The sequence below is a fragment of the Notamacropus eugenii genome, chromosome 1, assembly GCF_028372415.1.
Source record: "Notamacropus eugenii isolate mMacEug1 chromosome 1, mMacEug1.pri_v2, whole genome shotgun sequence".
In the NCBI taxonomy this organism is placed as follows: domain Eukaryota; kingdom Metazoa; phylum Chordata; class Mammalia; order Diprotodontia; family Macropodidae; genus Notamacropus; species Notamacropus eugenii.
The window spans coordinates 269,005,239-269,011,249 of NC_092872.1; the positions used below are offsets into that span (position 1 = coordinate 269,005,239).

Below are 6,011 nucleotides of genomic sequence, written 5' to 3' on the forward strand. Positions count from 1 at the left end.
CACATCCCAGCAAAAATGTCATGTTGTGTAAAAACTTCCCCATCCCCCTTAATGCTATTTCCCTCCATTGGTTATCTCCTTTGTATTTTGCTACGTTTTGCTTGTCCATACTGTTTGTGTATTGTCTCCCTCATTAAACTTGGAACTTCTTGAGATCCGGGACTGTCTTTTGCCTTACTTTGAATCCCCAGCATTTGGCATAGTGCCTGGCACAGGTTAGCAATGCGTGCTTATTGATTGACTGACTGAATATTGGTTTTGTCAGTGAGTGAGGTGCAGGACTGTAACTGGGGTGGGGGGAAGATGGTCAAGGCTTTGCCTCAGGGTGCTGAACTAAGAAAAGTCTTATGACACTTTCAGTCCTACAATAGTGTAGAAATAACAAAGCTTAGCACCTAGTTGGCTGAATAGTTACAATAGGAAGCGACCAGATGGCAGGCTGGGATGACCTCCATTCCCTTTGCCAGGTGCTTCTGGGGAGACAGAAGAATGAGAAGCAGATGGGATTATGAGGGACCCTGATAAATAAAGTATCCAGAGGAGAACAAATAGGATAATAAAGGGCTGTGAGATCGTCTTGTGAAGGCAGGTTCAAAGAGCTGAGAATGTTTAGGCTGAAGAAGGAAAGAATTATGGGGCACATGATCTTTATGTATTTGATGAGGTATCACACAGAAGAGGAGCAGTGAGTGGATGTTACAAAGGAGCAGACGGGTGTGGGAAAAACTTGCTGACATTCAAGCTATCCATCAGTGGAAGGGACTGCTTCTGGAGGGTGGGAGTTCTTCAATCAAAGACTGGATGTTGACATTTTAGGAATATTGTAAAAGGGATTCTAATTCCTGTCTGGATTGAACTAGATAAACCCTGATGTCCCTTTGGTTTTGAGATTCTATGATTTGATGAAAAATTTTGGTTCAGTGACACATATGAACTATAATATACAACCAACAGTTTTCAAAGAATTGGAATAAAGTGAAATATATTTCACATTCAAACAATGCTCCATGGACTTTAACCCTTCTCTGACGATTCTGTTGCCTACGTTGCTTCAGGTTTATTAATGGGAATGCCATTTATAATATTACTATAGACTTAGGAAGGCTGATGAGTATGTTGTCCGACAGCCTACCAGATAAGCCAATGTTTATACAGGAATGTGGCTACACATGCATTTCCTTCCTCTCCCATGACCTGAATGGAGAATGAAGGAAGGAGTGCTCCCTTGTTAACCCCTCATCTGTTCAGCATCAGTCATATGGACAATCTCTCTGGAATGCTGGAGAACATGTGGGGGAATAGGAGAGCTGATGCTAAGTACTTGAAAGTCTTCTGGCTCCTAGATTGAGAGCTGGAAGGAACATTAGAGATCTGGCATATGGAAGAGAGGTATTAGGTTTATTCCACTCAGTCCCATCAGATACGCCCAGGAGCTCTCCGTGGGCAAATTTAATCTTGGTGACCCTCACTTGGTGACTCTAACCATTAGAGCTATCTTAAGTGGAATGGGCTGCCTGAAGAGGTCATAGGTTCTCTACTCTTCTTGACTCTTGGAAGTAGTCAGGCATTAAACAACACACTTTTATTAAGCACTTACTGTATGCCAGACACTGTGGTTAAGTTCTGCAGATACAAATGAAAGATAGTCCCTGTCCTAGAGGAGTTTACATTCAAATGGGGGCAAGACAATACATAAAAGAAAGAAGGAAGGGATCAAACATTTATATAGCACCTACTATATGCCAGGCACTATGCTAAATGCTTTTTTCCAAATGATTTCATTTGATCCTCACAACAACCCTCCTGGGTGGATGCTACTGTTATCCTCATTTTACGGTTGAGGAAATTGAGACAAACAGAGTCTAAGTGACTTGCCCAGGGTCGCATAGCTATTGTCAGGCTAAATTTGAACTCAGATCTTCTTATCTCAGACCCAGTGCTCTATCCACTACACTGCCATCTGTCTCTAAGGCAGGGAGAGAAGGCACCCATTCAGGCATAGTGGCAAAATCTGGAGAATCAGAAGTATAGATGGGAAGGAAATGAAATATGATCAGCTTGTGCCAGTTCCTAAAATACAGGACCCCAGAAAGAAATTACTAATGGGAGAAGGAGACCATTATGGTAAAGGGAATTTCCAGGAAGAGAAAGTAATTGAATTATGATAGTGAAGACTGTAGAGTAAGCTGGGGTAGAGGGATTAAGCACGGAGCTTGATTAAGCAGGTGTTGGAGGACCACTTGTCAAGTATATTGTCATGGACATCCTTTTCCTGATGTGGTTTAGGCCACTAGCACCTCTGAGCTCCTTTTGACTCTGAAATCCTCATATTCACTTATGTGATATCAACTACTCTACTCATATACCTTTGAGTTAAACCAGCTGAGCTGACTCATAGAATTGGATAAAACATTTTAGAATTTCACTCTCAACATTATACCTTGATGGTTGATTGTATTAAAAATGATTTTGATGAGGTGGCCTTTGTAGTTATACTCAATTGTACCTAAGAGACTTCCCTAGTTTGTTTGGGGGGCTGTTAATAGATGTGGTATCCAAAGGAAGGTCCTGCATACCCCTTGATTTTCTACCATTTCCTATTGGAAGGACCTCGCTGTTCCGGGGTTAGTTTTAGAGGACACTGAATTGCTGTGGGCAAGGTCTGAACCTCTGGATCTGATCTTGCAAAGCTTCCCACTGAGCTGATTCAGACCTTTGGTAGATGGCCTAGAATTGACCCAGACCCTGTAGGCAGAAGCCAAAAGCTTATGCATTCTGGCAATGCCTGTGTTAAGCCATGAAATTCATTCAGCAAACATTTATTAAGCACTTACTGTGTCCAAAGAGAGCATTGTACTTGGTTTTAGGGTGGACAAAACTTGGATAAAATTTTCTGAGTGTTTGCCAGTGTGGTAATTTCCAGAACAATCCAATGTCATCTAAGGGTGGTTATGATATATGGTACCAGTTAGTGGTTAGGTTATTTTGAACGTATGTTTAAGCCAAGGTTTTGAAAACTTGCCAACAATCTGGCTTCAGGAGGGGGTATGGACAGTAATTATACCCTGGATGTCTAGGGTACTTTTAATTTTGGGGAAGTTTTATCTTTTTGACAATTCTGTAATTCCTCAACATGTAGTGGCTTTGTCTTTCATCTAGGACATTTATGTTAATACAAATGAAAAAAAAACAAAACTCTCTGCTTTTGAAGACCTTGTTGTTAAAGGATCCAATCTGTTTTCTACTGTCATTTAGTTGCCACTAGGCATGGATTCCATGAATAAACATCTAAGTACTGTGTTTGGTAACCCTTTGCTTCCCTCCCTTCTCTTGCCAAAAAAGGTAGGACTCTGCTCCAGACTTGTAGGTTATTTCTGAGGTTTTGTTTGTTTAAACAAAAGCCAAAGAAAATCCCCTTGACCATTTTATTTGATCTTTGGGTAGGATATGTTTTCCTTCTTGTTAGAGACAAGAGTCAAGGGCTAATGTAGCTCATAGAAACCTGGGTGAGAAAATTGTCCCTTTAAATTGGACAAAATTTTACTGTCATGTTCTGTTTGGGGTGGCTTACAATTTCTGTTTTGTTTAAATTTTTTAAAAAAGATTGTGATTGATATATTTTATTTTTACGTCATTTTCATTTTTCCAATGTATCCCTTTCTCTCCCCATTTCCTCCCCACTGGGGCCATTCCTTATTGTGGTTGAGTCATTTTTCAGTTGTGGCTGACTCTTCCTGATTCCATTTGGGATTTTCTTGGCAAAGAAACTGGAGCAGTTTGCTATTTCCTTCTTCAATTCATTTTACAGATGAGGAATGTGAGGCCAGTAGGGTTAAGTGACTTACCCAGGGTCATACAGCTAGTAAGGGTCTGAGATCAGATTTCAACTCAGAAAGACGAGTCTTCCTGACTCCAGGTCAGGCTCTCTATCCACTGCACCACCCAGCTGCCCCTATTACAAATAATAAAAAAAGAAAGAAAGAAAATCATCCAAATTAACGAACACATTCACTGAGTCTGACAGTTCATGTGATAATCTTGACATTCTTTTTTTTATTTAAAATTTTGAGTTCTAAATTTTCTCCCTCCCTCCTCTCCCCCCTCCCTAAGATAGTAAGCAATTTGATACAGGTTACATATGTGCAATCATGTCAGACATATATCCATATTATTCATGTTGTAAAAGGAGAAATAGAACAAAAGGAAAAAATGAGAAAAATTTTAAAAAGTGAAAATAGTATGCTTCAATCTGCATTCAGATTCTATCAGTTCTTTCTCCTGATGTGGACATTTTCCATAGTGAGTCTCTTGGATGATCTTGCATCATTGTATTGCTGAGAAGAGCTAAGTCGATCATAGTAGATCATTGTATGCAATACTTTTTACCCTCACCAAAGCACTAGAGTGAAGGGAAGAAGGTAGTACATTTTCTCATCTTTTCTTCAGGTTGAGGCTTGCCAATTTTAAAAGAGGGGGATGGCAATAATATCCTAGAAAACACTTCTTCGTATCCTAAATATAGAGTTGGGAGATTTCTCAGAAACCATCTAATCCAAAACTTTCTTTCTTACAGAGGAGAGGGCTGAGGTTCCAGGGAAGTTAAATGACTGAGTCACAGGAGGACTAAGTAGTAGAACTGTGGTTTGGGCTCACATCTTTCACTCTGCTTCTAGCCCCATTCCTAGCAGGCAATAATTCTCCATTGTAAAAATTATCTTGTTTTACAGTGGAGATCAAGGCAAAATCCTCCTTGGTTACATATTTTATAGAATGACTATTTCCTTTTATTTTTTAAATATCAAAAGTGCTTTAACAGGAAATGGTTTATGTGGACATAAACTTTATAAATGTGGAAAATCTAAACAATTTTATCATGAATGTTTTCCTCTAGTAATAAGCTAATTTTGCTTAGCAGATTTCATGTTGACCTTCATAGCAAAAGAATAGAACTTAATGTTATAAAAGTAATTCTAAAAATTAAAAAAAAAACAAATTTTGGTTTCTTAATAAAATAGTACAGATTTTTGATATTTCTTAAGCTCAATGACAATGACAAGGATATGTTCCAAAAATATTTGTTGAATGAATGTTTTAAATTTCTAGAATTCATTTAACCTAAGTTGGCTAAACTTTGCATTTTTGATTGTGAATATACACGTCTATGAATATATATAGTATTATATATGCACATATACATAAAACATTCATTATATTTTCAATAAAAAACATGAAAATCTCATTAAACCACTAATAAGGTATAATTTCATAAATACAAAATTAAAGTTAGACTTGCAGTACATTTCCTCTTGTATTCAATGTGATTTTTTGCAGTTAAAATAACTAATTTAGAAAGTTGGACAGATCTGATATTCCTATTTTTAAAAATATATTCTTTTAGAAGTTTTAAAATTGCACAGCTAACTTTATTGAAGTTATCCGATCATTTAAAACCAGGTACTAGAATTTAAAATTGCTTGAAATTTTTTGATCTTGTTCCAGCTTTATTGCTTTTTTTTTTTAGGTGTTTCTGATTTCATGGCAGATGATGTGATGGAATTTTAAGCAAATCATATAGAGAAATTTCAAGTTTTAATTAGGTTAAAAAGTTACTCTATATTACTTAAGATTCAAATTTATAACAATCCCTTGCAAGGGGCACTATGTCTGTAGCAGATTCACTGTGTAGCTCCATAAGTCATACCTTCCTCACTGCTCTGATTGACTTCTGGGCCAGTGGGCCACTTGGGAAGCAGGCTTCCATTGATGGGACTTTCAAACCAAGGAATGGACTCTCTTCTTGCAGATACATCTGAAAGTTGTGCTCCTTCCCACTTATTTCATCTTATTTCCCATTGTTTTTCCTATTGTGCAGGAAATTAGCATCATTGTTTAAGTAGGTAGAAGAGTAGGTAGAACAAAATTCCATTAAGCCAGTTCATGACGCAACTCTTCCATGAATTGAGAATACTAGGAATTTTGCCCTTGAGATTTAGTACAAAAACATGTGATTC

General features: G+C 37.8%; 1 protein-coding gene across 1 annotated transcript in view; it reads left to right on the plus strand.

Annotated features, from left to right (window-relative positions):
• The window catches only part of ANK3 (ankyrin 3), a 715,857-nt gene that overhangs the window by 15,189 nt on the left and 694,657 nt on the right, over window positions 1-6,011 (plus strand). The window lies entirely within an intron of this gene.